At 36.0% G+C, this 22,915-nt stretch overlaps 1 pseudogene; it reads left to right on the forward strand.

Annotated features, from left to right (window-relative positions):
• Positions 1-7,498: 7,498 nt before the first annotated feature.
• LOC149792296 (uncharacterized) lies at positions 7,499-14,647 on the forward strand (annotated as a pseudogene).
• Positions 14,648-22,915: the final 8,268 nt, after the last annotated feature.

Genomic DNA, 22,915 nt, shown 5'->3' on the forward strand with positions numbered 1-22,915 from the left:
CTCTCTCTCTCTCTCTCTCTCTAGGATAGAATATATATATATATATATATATATATATATATATATATATATATATATATATATATATATATATATATATATATATATATATTATATAGTATAGACTGCTTTTGTCCTGCGAAATTGTTGTCATATGTACTGACATTGTAATCACGGAAATGTTGTCATATGTACTGACATTGTAATCACGGAATGGTTGTCATATGTACTGACATTGTAATCGCGGAATTGTTGTCATATGTACTGACATTGTAATCACGAAATTGTTGTCATATGTACTGACATTGTAATCACGGAATTGTTGTCATATGTACTGACATTGTAATCACGGAAATGTTGTCATATGTACTGACATTGTAATCACGGAATTGTTGTCATATGTACTGACATTGTAATCACGGAATTGTTGTCATATGTACTGACATTGTAATCACGGAATTGTTGTCATATGTACTGACATTGTAATCACGGAATTGTTGTCATATGTACTGACATTGTAATCACGGAAATGTTGTCGTATGTACTGACATTGTAATCGCGGAATTGTTGTCATATGTACTGACATTGTAATCACGAAATTGTTGTCATATGTACTGACATTGTAATCACGGAAATGTTGTCGTATGTACTGACATTGTAATCTCGGAATTGTTGTCATATGTACTGACATTGTAATCACGAAATTGTTGTCATATGTACTGACATTGTAATCACGGAATTGTTGTCATATGTACTGACATTGTAATCACGGTTGGTGTAAAATAAATGTAGAAGTTTGGCTTCTAAAACGATCGGTCATTTTTCTAACAATGTCATAGCACTTTATATTTATTGTGCCATGGTCCATGGCTGATGTTTGTGCTTTCAACTAAGCACATCTGTGGTGATTAATGTGGTTTAGATCACATAATAGTGAATAACTAAAAATGCACCTATATGGCATTGTAAATTAGCTATATTAAATTTTGACACTGTTTGCATTTTTCGGAAGAAAACTATACCTAAATCTCATGAAATTAAGGGCCCATGACAACTACTGAGAAGTGTCCAGTTTAGCCATACGTGCAACAGAGGGTGTATATGCCTTTTTGACACCTCTAGAATACTACAGCTTTATGGTTAATCAATCTCTCACTGTTTTTTTTATATCTTTTTATTGGTATGAGAATTAATGTTTAATCGAATGCTAGTCTTTAAGAAAGAGAATGGGTGAGCTATATACATTGTTATTGTAGACGTTGTGATGATGATATGTCGAGAAAACAAACCTGCTAGGCGCATTTTTTTTAATGAAAGACGAACTATTCTCATATATTTTGCCTTCTTCATAAACCAGATAAGGTGTTATTGATTCAGTAAAGTCAATGTATTATATATATGCTGATGTTATTTTATGGTTTTGTCTGATCTTTTGTTTTGACTATGGATGATATATCGTCATTGTATGTGTAGTATATATATGCATGTTTTTATTGCACTTTTGGGAGAAAGAAAGGGTATAACAAGAAACAGACTGTCCGTTTCACTTGGTCAATGTGTGTGCTTCATTAAGGCACCATTGAAATAAAAAACGGAGAAAACAAGAAATAGACTATCCGTTTTTCTTTGTCTCTGTGTGTGCTTCATTACTGCATCATTCAAAAAAAGAACGGAGACGACAGAATTTGACCATCGGTTCCTCTTTGTCTCGTTGTTTTCTTTATCATTGCTCTTTTATGAAAAATAACAATCGTCGTGGGTTTAACGCCATATTTCAGCACGTGATAGGCCATACATGGCGGCCGGTATATGAGGTGGAGGAAGAACCTGAAAGCCCCGGGAAGAACCGCCGACCATCGAAAGCTACTGGCAAGCCTTTTTGGCATGCCCACGGTGGCCGGCCCCGAAACTCGATCCAACGCGGACAGAGGTGAGATGTGAGCAATTGTTAAAGTGATCGACTTAGACCAGTAAGCCACCCAGGACATAGGGAAATAACGGGTATGACAAGAAACTCTCTGTCCGTGCTTACTTGTCTTTGTTTGTTCTTGATATAAAGGTTGTTTTATTGTTAGTTTTATCAGCAGGTTTTAAAACGATATTGGCTATATCACCTCCAGAGGACACAGAAGCTGAGTGTCTTTCGTAAGGACACAGAGGCAGCCAGACCGATCAGGCCTGATCATACGCTCCTCACACTGAGTTACCGCGGCTATAAGGGACAAAACATATACTCTGAAAGTGATTGGTTGATGTAAATAATGGCTATATATATTCTAATGCCAATCTTACTGTTATGTGGTAACGGTGGTTGTGTAAAAATGAAAATCACTGCTTACCGTATCTACTCGCTTGCACAGACCAATATTTGCCATCGCATAAAGCGCCGGCAAATCTCGATCTGTGCAGTTTGTTGGTAGTAATCAGTAAAATAAACAACCTAGACCCTAATCAGCATGCGCATTAAGCCTCGGGATCTTTGTTGTTAGCAGTTTGACTTGATTTATTAGCGAGTATATTATGATGCTTTCCTAGTTTGAAAATTATTTTACTTAGAATGAAATGGTGACCAAACCTTAATGTATCTAATTAGAAATAGGAATATGCTTTATTTTGGTATTAAATGTTATCACGCTATGTTCGTTTATAGCTTATTTATCGCATTTTGTGATTATGTATTTTATCTACCTCTATTTTGTTCAGGTTCATATACTTATACTAGTAACTCGTTTCTCATTAGCATGCCGTGTCATGAACTGACGTTTACTACGACGTAATTGTCATTTTTGGAACGGTACAGTATCGTTCCATCACTATAATACCTACGTGAGGTACGCAGAAGCTGTGCGAGGGTCACACATTTTTGCCGTAAGTTTGAACATTGTCGTGTGACTGAGCATAATGGACAAATAAAAGCAGAGGTATGAAAACAACGCCTTTCCTTCGTTTTTTTTTTTTTTAAAATACCTTTAATCAAACTAATTGGATCGAGAAGGTTTATAAGGCGAAGGTAACTTCCATATGCCGGAACAATCATTGAGAATACCTATTGCCAGGCGATATTTTAGAACATCTAAAAAAATGGAGATTTCTGAAGATGGAAAAACTATCAAGGTTAGACAGTATGTTGATGCATATACGGCAAAAATAAATAAGCAAGAAATAATAAAATAAGACAACCCATGGGTAACAGAGAACATATACCACACAAAGATTAACAATCGGAATTGTAGAGTTTAGTAATTTATAATATAAGCCGTCATGGTTCAGTATAAAATGTTAAAATGTAATTTTCCATTTTCCAATCCAAGCGCAGGTCTGTTCCATACAAGGTTAACACCTGTTTATTCAATTCTTCTTATTAACGCAGGTAAAAAGGAACAACAACTCCAAAATTTATGGACATCCGGGTATTGTAGTGATTCTATTTGATCAATACAATTTAGATATTGTACTGCTTTTATAATCTCACCATATCTGGCGCTTCATATATTTTTTTTCGATATAATATTTTACATACCAGATATTTTGAACAGTTCGTCATGCAAGCTTAGAGGGCATTGTTTTTAGTGTTTTAATACCGTTTCGATAAATTTTGTACTTGTCTCCAGGTGTATATTGTTCTCTAGATTAATTCTTTGCACGATTTGGTGCCTATTTATTTGTTGGTGCTGAGAAAACTTTTCATTCTAAAGCTTACTATCATCAGGGAGATTGTAGTTTACTTCCGGTTACGGTATGAACATTTGAGTTAGCTAAAACATGCACATAACAATCAAGGACACGCTAGGATCATTATCTATTATAGGACACGTTGATTTACATTATTTCGGTCTTCTGCATAAAAAAATAATTTTGAATACTCAAAATTAATAACAAGGAAAAATTAAACGTTTTGGAACTTTTGAATATCACCAAGTAAAATACATTCCTCAATTATGTAAACAAGGGGTAGAACACGAGGATATAAGAAAGATAACGGCGATAGTGCCACAAGCTGAATTTGACAGGCTAAGTCTCGGAATCCTCAAATACGTGATTGTTATCCCTGTTGCAAAACACTTTTGATAGTATTGTTGAGATAGAGCATAAAATATAATTCTCTTTGGCACTACTAGCAGGAAGAAGCATTGCTTTTCAATGGCGTTTAAATGTGTTTAGTGAATTTTACTGCCGCAAATCTTGACGCTCAACCATGTTTCGCATGTCTTAGAAATGTAAGAAATAGCTTACTAAATATTATAAGTGTTTTATACGAGATGAGATTCAAGGTCGGCATATTGCCTTCATGTAAGCGATAAAGTTGTTTTCGAAATAACAAGCATCTTTAGTTGCCCATGCGGGAAGAATGTTTTCGCAATATCGAAAAGATTAATGATTTATGTTTCTTCAAAAATTGTTTTAAGCCATAACGAATATATGCTTTTTGAAATAAATTATACATTTTCGTTATTTCGAACAGTTTTCTTTTCGCTGTTTCTCAACGTGAAAAATAACGATTAGTGGTGGCTATACGCCTCTGAATTGTTTCATATCCTTTGTGAATTTAACCGCTGCTCTGCAACCAATCTGAGATGTTTTTTGATGTAGAACGTTGAGTGTTGGCTTACTGGAGAGCAAGTACATTTGACGCTCGTAACTGTGGCACTTTTGCTGTGGAAAGTGTTGTGTCGCTGATTTAATATTTACCTTATGTTTGAAGTATTCTTCTCTTTTATTAACAAACGAGATCTCGTGTGTGGTTATTAGTACATTTAAAGTGTTTTTCTGTCTGTAGTTATATAAATTGTTCTTTATAACGCGCGCGCGCGTGTGTGTGTGTGTGTGTGTGTGTGTGTGTGTGTACGTGTGTGGTCAGATCGACAGGTTGGAATACTATATGGGTAATGATAAAAATGGTTTAAAGTGACTCCATTACATATTTGTTCGTCCATCATCATCCATCATCGAGTCTCTAAGTTTCGATATTAACTGTCAAATCCTGATAATATAATGTTAATTAACAATTTTACGTTTACTTGGATCGTCAATATACTTCAAATTTAGAAACAAAACAAAGTAAGCAATCCTTTAAATAATGACGTCAGAGCCAAAACTTAGGAAAGCGAGAAACGTTAGCAAACGAGGACAGTGCAAAAAATAGCAACAACAACAATAAAATATAACCATTTAATCAAGGACAGTGCCAAAAATAAAATATAACCATTTAATCATGTACAAGTATTCGTTGTCTGTATGTGTAGGATAAACCTTTGATGTTGTCTTATTTATGTAGTAAATGAAGTTCCTCTGAAAAAAAGAACTCGTCTTGTTTATAACCCTTGCACGCTACATAGCATACCACTATTTTCCATTTCCAACAAGATGTTTAACCATCATACCACCGTTTGCCCCTATGTGTGGGAGTCCATGTCTACAATACGTTATCGTAGCATATCACCGTTTGCCATTCCTGACCAGATGTTTGCCATTCCCGACAAGATGTTACCATAGCATACCACTGTTTGCCATTCCCGACAAAATGCTGCCATTGCATACTACTGTTTGCCCATATGTGTGGGCGCCCATGCCGACGAGATGCTACAATAGCATATCACAGTTGGTCATTCCCGATAAGATGTTTTACCATGGCATACCACGTTTGCCATACCAAACAAAATGCTACCATATCATATCACTGTTTGCCATTCCCGACAAGATGCTACCATATCATATCACTGTTTGACATTCCCGACAAGATGTTGTCATTGTATTTCACTGTTTGCCTTTCCGTTCAAGACGCTACCATATCATACGACCGTTGGCCATTCCGGACAAGGTGTTCTAAGCGAAATACAATTTATTGTAGAATCAGATAGTATTGGCCACTATACGATGCGCATATTACCGAGAACAAAACACAAGTTATCTTACAAATCAGGAAAAAGAGACAGAGGGTGCAACTGTCTCTTGTACGCAATGTATTACATAGTACTATCACCTTATGAAATGTAACGAACATGAATGAACATCGTAGATATACACTCAGGTACCACTGACTGGGATTCACTGCAAGCTAATCTTGTTCTGTTTTAAACGACATACTTTTAAATAATTTGACGTACTTGTATTTCGGAAGGAAGAATGTCAGGATGTTCAGAAAGCTTCACATGTATGTCCTCAAGTCCAGTAGAAAGCATCTTGTAAGTATTTTAGACTGAGGAAGATGTAAACCCGTTTGAACGATAGCTTGTGTGCAATTTTGTAAACTTGCTGCAGAATGTAAATTTAACAGGAGGTCCTTTTGAGGTGTCTGCACATAAACGTAAAATCATGTCGAAAATGATTAAAGAGATTTTTAAAAAACAATCGAAAACTTTCTTTGTAAATCCATAAGATGATAATGATGGTTCTATTCTTAGTCCAAATAAAACATAATAAGTGTTAGGTATATATTGAATTCTGCTGCTAAATAGTTTGTAAATAAGATTTTTAATATCGTATAAATAACAGGATATCAAATAGGTAACGATTTAATATTGAATTTATGAAACGAGTTGAATAATGTCCAGCTTTGGCGAGCCTTGGCTCGCTAAAGCTGGACATTATTTAACGAGTTTCATAACTTTAATATTAAATCATTACCCATTGGATATTCCTTTTATCAGTTTTTATTTCAGTGGAAATTATTTTAATAGAAAGAAAAACGAATAGTTTCGTTCATTCTGACAGACGGTGCCCTTTTCATTTGTTGTGCATAAAATATAGTCCCAAACAAAGTTGAACTAGTAAAAGTAGATTGTACAATTTTACAAACTATAAATCAAAGTAAAAGCTTCCGTCCGAATAAACAGAACATTTTATAACGACAAAATCGTTTTTCAAAACAGAATGATTAATGCGATGTGATGCCACATTGATACGGTAAACAGTAGGCCTAGAGTTCATGTTTACCGTAAAATGTCACTTGCAGAACTAAACGTTACATTGTTGCGAATTTTATGTGCAAATAGGATTACTGGATGCAGAAATTCCCACATTTACTGCAATGCATTAATGACTGGATATTTACAGTATTTGACTGGAACAATAGACTGTACAGAAGACGTAAACAAATTTCTTTTTGAGTCGGATTTGCATCCCATATATACTGCGTGAAGATGCTGTGGTTGGATAAAGTTCTGTCAGGAGTTAGGAGACCCATATATGTCCAAATTCTTTTGTGAACAGAGGTCAGTTTATTTACTTCTGTAAGTTAACATTTAAACCACGCTTGTATATACGGTGGATTCTATATCTATGTTACAGATATACCGCTCCCTGTCCCCACCCCGCCATCATATAAGCAATACCCTTCGTTTTACTTCTTATTGTTGTTCTTGTCTTGTAGTTTTACGCCATGTTTCTCATTATGATATTGTTATACATGACATAACAAACCCCTGTGGGGGTAACATATCAATATTCAGACAGCGGAGGTCATTTTTCATCAATTTCCTTTCGTGAGTCGAGTTCAAAAATGGCCGCCAAAAATGTTCATTCAAAACCAAACATTCAAGAAGGCGGTGTTAAAAACTACAAGACAATTCAGAATTGCAGGTATCTTGAGAGTCACTTAAACATTACTAAAACATTTGGAACTTTTGTTATTATTTTGGGAATTTGCATCTATGATTGGTGCTGTTCCTCGCTTTTGTTGTTAATGCTGTTGTTATTGTTGAAGATAAGATTTAAAATGAATGACTACAACACCAAAACCATTGATCGTGAACAGCCAATTCTAAAATCTCTTATAGTATTACACGGAAAATGCTACCATGCTACAACATCGTTTTCATGACAATCTGACTATCCAGCGACGAACTAGTGAGAACAGAAGTAAGAACAGGTCTATAAAAGTCGAAATTTACAAGGAAACCTGAACTGATATTTGAATGAGCGTAGACATATAATGATCTAAAGCTATCGTAGTTTGAAGAGAAAAATTATAGGGGTACACACACACACACACACACACACACACACACACACATACATACATACATACACATACAGGAACACACACACGAACATGCACACACACACATACATACATACATACATACATACCTATATTGTTTTGTCATATGCTGCTTGGGGACAGAAAAGCAAGGATATGTTATGTCGATAATAATAATAATAATAATAATAATACTTATAATGATAATGAAAGTGTTCGTGTCTTAAACGACAACGATATAAAGTTTAAACATTCATTGGGTTTTAAGATTATTTTAACTTACTGTGCGATATGTAGGCTCAAAATCGGTAGTACGTCTTAGATAAAGATGACCCTGCTGTCAGCATTGTGTCATTAAGAGAATCGCCGCCATACAAAAACATGTGATGGTTAACATGAACTGGAAGTACGGGTAATTCATTCGTTAGAAGGATTTGAGGATTACTGTATTTGTTACAGTGGACGTGGTTCAAGTATAGATCTAACTCAAGCAGTGAACCGTTCATTATTCCAAGAATGCAGTTCACTATTAACATTGACGTATATTCTACTTCAAGAATACATTTTAGTTTTTTTACAAGGACGTATATTCTGCTGCAAGAATGCAGTTCACAGTTTACAAACACGTACATTCTACTGCAAGAAAGCAGTTCACAATTTACAAGGACGTACATTCTACTGCAGGAATCGCTATTTACAAAGACGTATTTTAAACAGCAAGAAGGCAGTTCACAATTTACAAAGACGTATATTCTACTGCAAGAATGCAGTTATCAATTTACAAGGACGCACATTCGACTGCAAGAACACAGTTCACGATTTAAAATGATGTACATCTACTGCAAGAATGCATTTCCCAATTTACAAAAAGTACATTCTACTGCACGAACGCAGTTCACAATTTACAAGGACGTACATTATATTGCAAGAACACACTTTATTATTGACACAGACGTACATTATACTGCAAGAATCACAATTAACAACAGGTACATTCTACTGTAAGAACGCAATTCACAATTTACATGGACGCACATTCTACTGCAAGAATGCAGTTCACAATTTTCAAAGACCTACATTCTACTGCACGAATGCAGTTCACAATTTACAAAGATGTACATTTTACTGCAAGAACGCATTTCACAGTTTACAAGGACGCACAATCTACTGCAAGAATGTAGTTCACAATTTACAAGGACGCACAATCTACTGCAAGAATGCAGTTCACAATTTACAAGGACTTACATTCTGCTGTAAGAACGCATTTCACAGTTTACAAGGACGCACAATCTACTCCAAGAATGCAGTTCACAATTTACAAGGACGCACAATCTACTGCAAGAATGCAGTTCACAATTTACAAGGACGCACAATCTACTGCAAGAATGCAGTTCACAATTTACAAGGACGCACAATCTACTGCAAGAATGCAGTTCATAATTTACAAAGACTTACATTCTGCTGTAAGAACGCTGTGCACAATTTAAAAAGACGTACATTCTACTGCACGAATACGGTTTGCAATTTACAAGGACATACATGCTACTGCAAGAACAGATTTCACGATCTACAAGGACGTACATTTACTGCAAGAACGCAGTTTACAATTTACAAAGACGTACATTCTATTGATAAAACGCAGTTCACAATTTACAAGGACATACATTCTACTGCAAGAACACACTTTATTATTTACAGAGACCAACATTCTACTGCAATAATCACAATTTACGAAGACGTACATTCAACTGCAAGAATCACAATTTACAACGAAGTACATTCTACTGCAAAAACGCAGTTTACAATTTACAAGAACTTACATTCTACTGCAAGAATGCAGTTCAAATTTACATCGACGTGCATTCTACTGCACGAATATAGTTTGCAATTTACAAATACGTATATTCTACTGCGAGAACACAGTTCACGATTTACAAGGACGTACATCTACTACAAGGGTGCAGTTCACAACTTACAAAGCGTACGTTCTACTGTACGAATTAAGTTTACAATTTACAAGCATGTATGTTCTACTCCAAGAACTCAGTTTCCAATTTACAAAGATGTACATTATATTGCACGAATGCAGCTCACAATTTACAAAGACGTACATCCTACTGAAAGAATGCAGTCCACGATTTACAAGGATGTACATTCTACTGCAAGAATGCAGTTTGTAATTTACAACGACGTAAATTATACTGCAAGAACGCAGTTTACAATTGACAAAAACGTACATTATGGTGTAAGAACGCAGTTCACAATTTACTAGGACGTACATTCTACTTCAAGAACACAGTTCACAATTAAAAAGTACGTACATTCTACTTTAATAACCAATTTATTATTTACAAAGACGTACATTCTACTGCATGAATCACAATTTACAAAGACGTACATTCTACTGTAGAATCTTTTCGACTATGTAGTTATAAACCATCAGAAAGAAGCAAAACCAACAAGTTTTATAAAACTAGACGAATAATTTCATTATCAAATGATAATAGTTGAACAGTTAATAGGAACTACATTATTATGAATTGAATCCAAAATATTCCTAAAAGGTTCTATTCAAGTCCAAAATAACCGAAGGTTCCTAATTAATTTCAGATCCCCGAATGTACTGATGTATCACTATGACAATGTCCAGAACGTTTTTGAAGAAGTTCACCATAATCCTATAATAAAATATTAGTCCAATAAGCACATTGTCATTTCAATGAATAATGCAAACAAATGTTTCCTCTCAAATAATATCTAAAGACAACATTAAATTCATTTGCAGACTGATGTTACAACAAAGAACACAAGAAATATGGATTAAATTGACCATCTAAATTGTACAATGAAACTAGATGAAAACGCATTTGCCACTACTTGCTTCGAGACATTTTACAAATATCCCACTTTGTAAAAGAAACCAAATGGCCAACCCATCCAATGGGAAATAGGTTAATTTAATAAGTCTTCTAAGAATTCTAATGACCCCACCAACCAATGAGAAATTACCCGAGACATGTCAACCTGTTTCATTATTAATATCATTATGACACCGAGGTCAACAACTATTTATATCTCTTACTAAATCTACGTTCTTAATATCTTTAAATATAATTTTATTCCAGTGGACAAAATTAGCCATCTAAGATCTTGATTATAGATGATCATTGCAATTTACAGTCATGAACAAACATTACACATAATAAATACACACTCGTGTACCAAGGAGTCACAAATATATCGGTACACAAAACAGAATACAGTTCAGCATTTACGAAGAAGTACATTTACTGCATGCATTCAGTTCACTCTTTACAAGGACGTACATCTACTGCCAAACTAAGGCAAACTGCAGGAAAAAGTTCCAATTAAAGTCAGCATCGACAGATTGTTTCAAGTTCAACTTCATCACACGTACAATAGAGACTTGGAACAAATTACCATCAATAATGACTTGGTATCTCACAATCATGAGCTTTCCAAAATCAAATTCTAATGAATCTGTCAGCTACAAGTAAGACCTAGTGATTCTCAGGGCTATACCGGTTGAGGTGCATTATCTCATCGCCGCTATGGTAGCTGGATTGGTCTGAGTATGAAAGGACAAAAACGTGCACTGAAACTCTTTTACTTATTTCGGTCTTTCCTAGCATTACTCTTTCCGGATGTCATATCACTACCGTCTTTACTTTACTTTTGATAAGGCACCAGCCGTTGCTTAATCTCTCTCTCTCTCTCTCTCTCTCTCTCTCTCTCTCTCTCTCTATATATATATATATATATATATATATATATATATATATATATATATATATATATATATATATATATATATATATATATATATATATATATATATATATATATATATATATTCCAGATTAAAGCATGTGCACAGAATAATCATTTGGAAAACTATTTAGGGTTTAAACAAAATTCTCTGGGGCACTTGATATGCTTCCCGTCAATGTCTGTTCATTTACAAGAGCAAAGGAATGCATTTGGCGTATTCCTTCTTACGTGCGGATCAGTCAGTCGAGTTGATAAAGAGATATTTCTTTTTTTTAAAGCTGGAGACATACATGCATATATTACAGACTTGCATTATTTAGCAGTTAGACGGCTATAACCTACGTGATTGTGGAAATTAGCTAAATCTACTTTAGATAATCTTGTAGATGTTTCGTGTTCTCTGCACCCAGTCAGCTAAGATAATCAATCGTGATGAGCCAAATCAAATTCATAGTAAAACGATTTAACCCTCCCCTATCAGAGCCCCTAATTAGTAGAAGTGCGGGGGAGGTAGTGACTGTAATTGCTGCATTTAAAGCCTCGTAAGTAAAGAATGGAAACATTTCTCATGCAATATAGGGTCTCAAGTGGGAGACTAATAAAGACATAAAGGTTTTCATTATTAGTTCACTTTGTCTTAATTTCACACGTCTATTCTTAAGTATGTGTGAAGTTCTATGTGACCCACTGTTATGGGTTGGGGTGGGATGCTCCCAATATTTTTTTGAATTACTGTGGAATTCCCACCCTGGCTCGTTTTTGTAGGAAGTGAAATTAGTGATAGAGAGAGGTAAAGCTCCCAGCCCCCAGTCAGCAATACCGACAATTAAATTATTAAGAACACAAAGGTGAAATTCAAAGAATAACAATTTAATACAAATTAAACGATATTAATTTCTCAACCAATCTTCTTCCTCTCGACCATGTAACAACCTATTTCATCACGTGATTATAGTGTGAGATGGCTTTCCCCGTAACTTGGTTTCTACTCATCTGTGTTTACTCCGCCAATTCCTTTCCTCCTTCTGGCGTTTTCCGTACTCCGATTCTTCCTATCCTCTTCCACTTTTGTCTTCTTTTCTCCTCCTCCTTCTCTCTCTCTCTCTCTCTCTCTTCCTCCAGCAACTAGGCTTGTTCTCGGCCTATTGCCTTGTTCTATCCTGTCTCTCTGAGACTCGGGACTTGACTACCCGGTAGTTCTGTCCCCAAAAGCTTCCTATGAAAAACACAAGGACGTTAGCATTTGTGTTAGCCATCTCGCCCCACACTACATCAACAATCAATCAATCATCCATGTGCGTCCATGTAAATTGTGAATTGCGTTCTTACAGTAGAATGTACCTGTTGTTAATTGTGATTCTTGCAGTATAATGTACGTCTGTGTCAATTATAGACCGGTCTCCCTTACATGTATCTGCTGCAAAATGCTTGAACACATCATAGTCAGCAACATGATGCAACATCTAGATCGCTACAACATTCTAACAGACTGCCAGCATGGTTTCCGTGCCAGACGTAGCTGTGAAACACAGCCTATAACCCGAGTGGATGAGCTCGCCAAATCCTTAGACAGAGGGAAGCAGTATGACCTTGCAATCCTTGACTTCAGTAAGGCTTTCGATCGTGTCCCCCATGAAAGACAGTAAGTTGGACCACTATGGCATCAAGGGTAACACACAGAAATGGATCAGAGATTTCCTATCAGACAGATCGCAGAGAGTTATAGTAGATGGAACAACATCAGACCCAGCACCAGTTGTTAGTGGGGTACCTCAGGGGAGTGTTTTTGGGTCCCATACTCTTCCTGGTGTTCATCAATGATCTACCTGCAAGAGTCAAATCCAACACAAGACGTTTTGCAGATGACTGTATAATCTACCGGGAAATAAATGTCTCCAAGGACTGTGAGATCCTTCAAGAAGACCTGAACCAACTGGCCCTCTGGGAAAGAACTTGGGGTATGTCGTTCCATCCAGAAAAATGCAGCATCCTAAGAGTTTACAGGAAAAATCACCAATCTTGTCCGAATATACTCTTAAGGGGCACAAGTTAGCCAATGAGCAGGCAACAAAATATCTCGGGTGGATTTGTCTAGAGACCTGTCTTGGAAAAGGCACATAGACAAGATAGTGAAAAAAAGGGAACAGTAACCTTGGTTTCCTGCGCCGCAACCTCCAAATCAACAATGAAGAAGTAAAAAGTGCGGTATATTTCATTCTGGTTCGACCAGGTCTTGAGTATTGCTCGACTGTGTGGAACCCACATAGTAAAGTTCTAACAAATAAAATAGAGATGGTTCAGAGGAGAGCGGCTAGGTTTACCACAAATAAATATCGTAACACTAGCAGTGTCAGTGCAATGCTCAACCATCTCCAGTGGGAATCACTCGAATCCAGGCGAACCAAGGCCCAGCTAACCATGCTGTACAAGATTGCGAACAACCTAGTGGACATACCAGCAGACAAATACATGACCCTGGCATATAGCCAAACTAGGGCAAACCACAGGAAAAAGTTCCAATTAAAGTCAGCATCCACAAATTGTTTCAAGTTCAGCTTCTTCCCATGTACAATAGGGACTTGGAACAAATTACCATCAATAATTGCAGAAGCTCCTGACTTGGTATCTCACAAGCAGGAGCTTTCCAAAATCACATTCTAATGAACTAGTCAGCTACAAGTAAGACGTAGTGATTCTCAGGGCTATGCCAGTTGAGGTTCCATATCTCATTGCCGCTACGGTAGCCGGATTGGTCTGAGTATGAAGGGACGAAAACGTACACTGACACACTTTTACTTATTTCTGCCTTTCTTATCATTACTCTTCTGACTGTCCTATCACTTCCATCTTTACTTTATCTTTGACCACGTACCACCCGTTGCTTAGTAGTCAAGTGTGACTGCGTCAACGTATTTATAGATAGATAGATAGATAGATAGATAGATAGATAGATAGATAGATAGATAGATAGATAGATAGATCTGATAAAGGCTATCTACATCTTTGGTCACCCATTCGTGCACATCGAAAAACACACACGTTCTTATAGAAAACAACGTTACAATAAAGCGGTATCCTACTTATCAAACAGAAATCAGTAAATTGCGTCACATCAATATATATATATATATATATATATATATATATATATATATATATATATATATATATATATATATATATATATATATATATATATATATATATATATATATATTCTTAATCTCATTATTCTCAACAATATCACAACAATCCGACGCATTTCTGTAAATTACACTCCCACAAGTGTACACAAATGTTCAAATATCCATAATATTTAAATTTACACACTACAACCGTTTCCAAAGTTACAATTTAATTCAAAAATTGCAAAATCTAGAATATCACATAAATAAATACACTAGTTTACCACGAAATAACTAAATAGCGAATTACAATATTAATTCCGACGAGCGAGCAATCTACATAATCATAGCTCATTTCTGAAGTACGCATGTAAATTAAACAATACAAAGGTAATTCTACGTACTAACGATTCTTGCAAGTAAATATACATACTGCACATAATCACAATTACAATGCCGTAACATTCTGCAACAGTCGAGCAAATAACTCATTGACCTTTACGAAACTTTCTGTCCTTGAATGTACCAAGGTTTTTCCCGCCAAATCACGAGTGGCTCCCGGAGTTATTGCTATAACTTGTCAGCACGATGCTTCACAATGACTAATTCGTTCCCAGCCCAAATGACTGTTAAATTCTGGATCGAACTGATGGCCCTACCCTTTCTCAGTTCTGATTGGATATCAATTCTACCCCAGTCGGTTCAGTTTAACAGACGAGCCTCAGGCCATCTGTCAAAGCGGGGAGATTTACAACAGCAACAAGGGTCCTTTGTTCTAGCACAAAGCTTCTAACGTCTACATGTTAGTTTTGACACCTAACGAAGAGAACTCTTGTACAAACACGAATCGCCACGACAGTGCAGGGTCGACATGCTCATGGCGCTAACCCATTCCTTTGTTCCTGACTTACGTAATCGCGGGCAGGCAAACGTGACAGTATGTTTCATGCTTTATATACACAAAACTGTTGATTAGATCAATACATCAGGATATAGTAATTTCTCCTCAAAAGATGTGGGAGAAATAAGATTTTACAATATGTGAGTGTCCATTAACAAAAAGATCCAAAACGAGACTCAGTGAGATTTTAATGATGGTTAAATTATATACATGTACAAATGTTCCTTCATGAAGAGACAGGGATGGCGGGTGACTATTTTGCACAAGTAGATAAACAAACTGTATCTTTACCCATGTTTACTCGGCTTTCATTTTTTCTTATGTGTGAACATGTATAGAATCTCTCTCTCTCTCTCTCTCTCTCTCTCTCTCTCTCCGCTTTCCGACCGTAACGGTCTCAAAGCCATGTGTTTGATCCCAAGCCATATCCACGTACGTGTTGTAGTGACTCTTTGAAACAACTGCAACATTTAGCTACGTTTGGCTGCCGATACAGTTCTATGACTGAAAAAATAAGAAAATATACTACTTACATTATATCTAAATTATTCTTGCATTACGCATAAGTTGGTTAAAGATTTTATCGTATATTGTTTTACCAATTGTTTTATTATTATCTTGATAAACGTTTATAATAAAACTTCCAGATATTGCTTCGATGGAAATGTCGAGATATCAATTCGTATATTCGAGATATTAAGACACTAAATCGACATTTCAAGACTTTAGGCCGTAACTGTGATAAATGAACTCGAACTTCCAACATATTATGTCGACATGTCGAGGAACCAACTCGAATGTTTTAGATAGCAAGTTGATGTGTTGATTGATCACATAGGCTGTACACTTTACATATTGTGTGCAGTTTAATGTGTTTGATATTACAACACGTTAACATATTACTTGATGTGATTGCGATTGGTCCATATAAGAACATGAAATCCTTGCGCAAAAAAGTCTTTTCTGAGTGACTGCGATCGTGGGAAAATTTTCTTTATCCCTCCTTCTGGAAATGTTGGTTTTTACTACTACTACTATGAACATTTTGGGGGCCACATTTCAAATAGATTGACCAACGGGTATTAAGTGTAAAAAAAGGTCACGTCTTTCTGCATATGGTGAATTTACGCCATGTATTGCCTATCGTACGCTGGAAAATGACGTTAAACTTCAAACAAGAACAACAACAACAACAAATAAAACTAATGGTCGTAGACAATTGATTGCGTGCATGAGAGGAGGGTTGGGGGTGGGCAGTAATCCTGTAACATGGAACCGCCCTATATACAAGAGTGGTTTAAATATTAACTTCCAGAAGCAAATAAACTCACCACTGTTCATAGAAGAATGTGGACACAAACCGGTCTGCCAACCGACAGAACGTTAGGGGTCTATCAATCCACGATATTTTTAAGCGGTAAAATAGTTCAAACGATCCAATGTTTCTAATATGATGCAATCCGGACTGTCTCTTGTTCCAAATCAAGTATTACAAACATTCCATCACAAATACATTACAGTAAATATGGAATTTATGTATCCAGTAATAATCCACTCACATGAATATTCAGCAACTATAGTATTGAAAGTGATATGCCGTATGAGTTAACACTGTTACATTGATCATCTAACTTGAATGAAAGAAACTTTGACATCACATGGAACTTTCACACACATTTTGTACTGAAAGACGATGTTCTCTGAGTCAAGTATTTCATTCATTTTGAAGAACAATTGTTCCGTGAATTCTAATTTGTAAAAACAAATCTGCTTTCACATTGTATTGGTCATAAAATTGCCGAAACAATCGATAAGAGTTTGGGACTATTTTTTTCTTTTTTCGCGCAAGAAATGAAAGATACAACGTCTGAGTCTGAATGAATGAAATTATTTTTCTTCTTTCTATATATTTATATTATATTAAAAACTTTGTGATAAACGGTATCTCAAATGGGTAATGATTTAATATTAAATTTATAAAACTTTAGAACTGAAGTCATTATGTCTAGCGGTTCTTCCATACTCTGGATCCTAAAAATGCACATGTTCTATTCCCGCAGTCAAGTTCAAACGTATAGACCGCAGACTTCGTGTGCAGTATCTACCTGATGCCAAGCATAAAAATAGAGCTGATCTATAGTTGCGTACATCCATTCCCCCATTAGCAGACTTCAAAGGTTTAGACTTATCGCTGGCGTGTATTAGTAAAACCTTTTGCTTAGCACTAATTGAAATTAACTTTGCTTACATGGGAGCCCTAACAATAACAACATAAAATTGATATGAAACAGGTGTTTGTATCATTAGTTGTATTAGTCTGCAAAATCGAGGACTATCGCTTCCATTGGTCAATCTTGACTGGCCGTGGAAATAGAGTATGACATTTATTTAATATTTTATTATCAATCGACAGACAGGTCTGGAAGCTAGTTCAACACATACATCAGCGTATGACTCAACCCGGCTGACTTTTAAAATGTATGAAATGTTTCAACTTGAACTAGCTGCTCTTGAAATCTTTTGGGGAAATAAACACAGATAGAAATTTTTTATTTTAAGGACGTTGTAAAAAATTTCAGTCATGAGTAGTTTTCATTCGAATGACTTCGTATAAATTCGTCACTTAAGTCATCATAAGTATTGACAGCAACTCTTTTTTTTTCAAATTCGCATGTAGAACAGATTATCTAGTTATAGGTGTTTTTATTGGCCAACAGGTCTTGCACATTTACCATTGTAAGCAATGAAACAACAGCTGTGTCAGAAATAGGATTTTATTTACAGGTCACAATCGAATGCATGTTCAACTTTCCACTGTCACAGTGGAATGTATCTCGCCCAGTGGAATGTCTGCGCACACACACACACACACACACTGGAACGTACGTGTTACCTTTACAATACGCACACAGTAAAATGTATGTTCTCCCACCTCTCACAGTGGAATGTTGGTTCCCCGTCCCACCCACACAATGGAATGCTTACTCACAGTGGAATGTATGTCACACACACACACACACACACACACACACACACACATATTAATATATATATATATATATATATATATATATATATATATATATATATATATATATATATATATATATATATATATACAGTGAAAATGTATTTTCTTCCCCACCGACGCACTCACAGAGGAATGTATGGTTTGTATGTAAATTCCTCTTTATCTCCCACTCAGTTGAGTGTATTTCCCCCTCCCCTCACGCTCACATACACAAACACTTTCACAATCAATGTATGTCCTCCCCTCACGTCTCAAAGTGGAATCCATGTCTCCCCCAACCCGACACAGAGGAATATATATTTCTCCCCCATGCTCTCACAGCGGAATCCATGTTCTCCTGCCCTCCCCCAACACACACAGAGGAATACACACATATAATCAAACAGGTTAGAGTCTTAATTCGTTCCAAAGAGAAAATCTATGCTTTCAACACATTATCACTCACTAGCCTTTCAGATCATATTGCTTTCATTCTGTAAAACCTGTATCCTTGCTTTCATTCTGTAAAACCTGTATCCATACTTGCAACGTGGGATCCATTAATAATCGAGATCCTCCCTCTTTCTTATATGACCGCTTCGGTGGCCTAGTGGTTAAAGCGTCCGCCTGGGATGCGGGAGGTCGCGGATTGGAACCCCGGCCGAGTCATACCAAAGACTTACAAAAATGGTACTAACGGCTGCCTCACTTGACGCTCAGCATTAAGAGGTTAGTGTTAGGACTGGTCGGCCTAGTGTCAGGATAATGTGACTGGGTGAGACATCATGCTACATGTCTGCGGTATGATGCCCCAGTGCTAGACATCACTATAAACTGTCACACTGCATACATCGTAGCGATATGACTGAAAAATTGTTAAAGCTACGTTAAAAATCTAATCACACACACAACACACACACACACACACACACACACACACACACACACTCTCTCTCTCTCTCTCTCTCTCTCTCTCTCTCTCTCTCTCTCGCTTGCTTGCTTTCGTATATGGTTGGCAATCTATTTAATTCGTACTCTCTCTCTCTCTCTCTCTCTCTCTCTCTCTCTCTCTCTCTTGCACTCTACGGACAATACAAAAGGGTCCGCGGGTTACTGAACCCGTCTCCTTTCCTGCATGCGCTAAATCACGAATGGACGTTCGAAGAGAGACATACAGAGTCTATGAGAGAGAGAGAGAGAGAGAGAGAGAGAGAGAGAGAGAGAGAGACATACAGAGATGTAAAAGTTTCCAAAGTGTATGATAATATTATTTATTCGTATTTAAAAAGTATATTAATGAATATTATCAAGCAGTTTCTTGTAGGATCCAGGGATAGGAACTTCCTCTTGGTGTATATTTGTACCTATCGAAAATTACCGCTATATAATTTCGTTTAAAGGATGGGTCGATATGCGGGTATCTGCAACGCACGGATGCATGTATCGGCGACTTTGTCGCTTCATGTTTTGGCGATGTGTCCATGGCTTAAATTGTATAGGGATTGGTTCGTGCAGGCAAGTCGATGTGTGGCTTAACCCGTGGACCCAGGTTCGAATGTCCGTAGAGTACGTATTTAAATTATCTAACACATACAGTAACATTATTTGTTTGAATGCATATCTATCTATCTATCTATCTATCTATCTATCTATCTGTCTGTTTTTCTGTCTGTCTGTGTGTGTTTCAGACGCAAATTTATTTATATTCTGACTCAGCTGAGTATATTAATTGCTCTTCCTGATGAAACAAATTATTTCTCTATATTTTTCTGCCTCATAAATTTCTTGATCATCTTTCAGATTGATTTTTCAAACCATGAACCAAAAACGCTGGCACCGGAAATAAGAAGATTAGAGAAGCAGCTTCAGTCATAATAACGTGTCATGCCCGATCATCAATTCTTGTTGCTGAGACTGGGTGAATATTACCGTATATACTCGCTTATAAGTTGAGTACAACTGCACAGACTCAGATCTGCCGTCGCAACTGCTCTAGTAGATCTAGGTCTATGCAGTACATTATAATTAATGAATAGTACAAACAATATACAATCTGATCTGGACGTGTGCATTATGCTGCAACATATCAGTGTCTATGTTATTTAGAACTGGACTGGACTTGCAATGGAGCATATACGGTAGATGTTTGGGAGTCTATGTCTTATGTTTGTATTGAGAGGATATATATAAGTTATATTTTTCAAAAAGAATATTGTAAACTTCTAATAAATTCAATTCTTTTTAATCCTATATACTTATCTTGTATTATTTTTCATTTTCTTTCTAAATACGGCTACTAATTAAACATTTTTGCTTTTAAAGATGTTGATTTCTACTTTATACCGACTCTGCCGATGATGACTAGGTCTCTATAAGGAATATTTTATCTCAGTTTTTTTTTTAACAGTGCATCTGGGAACCTTTGGGGTTTTCTGAATGCCTGTTGACAACCTAAATATTTGCATAATTTGATTTCTGGCAAGAAACGTTTATTAGCTTTCCTTCCTCGAAGTGTTATTAGATACAGATATCCTTTACTATTATATCAAGAACTGAACTTATAGAGTTTAGTGTCATTTTCATGGTGTATGACTTAAGTTCGTAAATGTAAATTTAAACCGTTTGATATAGGAGGATGAAGTCAGTATCAATGGCATACCTTACTCTCCTTTCAAATGAACGATTTATTCAACCATGGAAAACTGGTAATAGGGGAATTTGCATTGGATGACCTGCCAAACGTACTCGTTTATGCTCTGTATGGGATGATTATATATTTCTTAGAAATAGAAAAAGGAAAACGGAAATTCATGTAATGCACTTTAATGTTTAGTCCCATATAAGAAACCGCTTGGCAAGAAACGTACCGCAGGTACAACAGTCGAGTTTGGTGTTCAGCTGAGAACTCCATTTCACCTTGCCAAGATTTTGTTGGATTTCAGCCCAAACAATTTAAACAGCTGGAAACTAAAGTATTTTGTGTAAAACACTTCTAAATAGACACAGGATAGCAATGATAGACCCGATGTATCAGCACAGAGGAAGCAAAAAGGGCCATTTAACTTGAGAAGTAAACTGCAAGTAATTGACTTAAATCGAGCATCTCTTGAGACTGCCTTTGTTAATAGACAGCCTACGAGAAGGTAAGAGAAGCTATTGGTTTAATCAATAACACCTTGGAAACTTCATACATGTTCCATTCTAGAACTGATATGGTTGCGAGTTGCCTCCAAAACTTCAGTTTGACAGGTTTATCTTTTTCTTTAAAAAGGTAGCAATGGGGAAAAACTTCATGATAGTTCTGATTTATTTAGATTACAGTACATAAACTTGAGTTATTATTGGTCTTTTTTTTGCATGCACAGGAATCATAAAGTTAATTGCAAATATGTATTGGTACAAGAGCAATAACGACAAATGATATTACCCTCATAGTAGTAGACTATACATTTCAAATAACCAAACAGTATTGAACTATACATATTCAATTCCTAAAACCAGTATTAAACTAAACATTTTCAATTCCTAAAACCAGTACAATTTACGTTAAGAATTATTGATATTATTCGGAGAAGCAAAGGTTATATGAACATCATTATGTGCAAAGAATATAATGAAGAAAACTTCAAGTAACTTCCATCGGAGCAATAACTTGGATAATAAAACACTCGTCTAATAAAGTTTTTGTATGATTTTTACAGTAGCAAAGTAGCTGTGCAAAGGGACCGTCCTTCTTGAACACTTAGTCTGAATTCCACTAGTTATTTATTGATACAGGTGTGAATTTGCATCAGTTGATGCTAGAAGAGTATTTCAAATCGAGGAAAATTATTTTGAAATAGCAACATACACCCAAACCTTGGAAAAATTCCAAAAATTTCAGTTTGTTCATTAAGAGTATAAATAGATCAAATACGAGAACTAAGTGAGTGCTGATAATTTACTCTAATAAAACCTCAAATTAATAATGCCAAATTCCATAACTCAATAAATACAGGTGCCTTTTAATTCTTTTAGAAACAACGTTTAAACTATTTTCTGTCTGGATAGTTCATGGTACTTGTTGTAAACCAATGACAACATTTCTCGAAATTTTGCAAACCATTTAA

This window comes from Sinohyriopsis cumingii, chromosome 9 (assembly GCF_028554795.1).
Source record: "Sinohyriopsis cumingii isolate HCF-2022 chromosome 9, ASM2855479v2, whole genome shotgun sequence".
In the NCBI taxonomy this organism is placed as follows: domain Eukaryota; kingdom Metazoa; phylum Mollusca; class Bivalvia; order Unionida; family Unionidae; genus Sinohyriopsis; species Sinohyriopsis cumingii.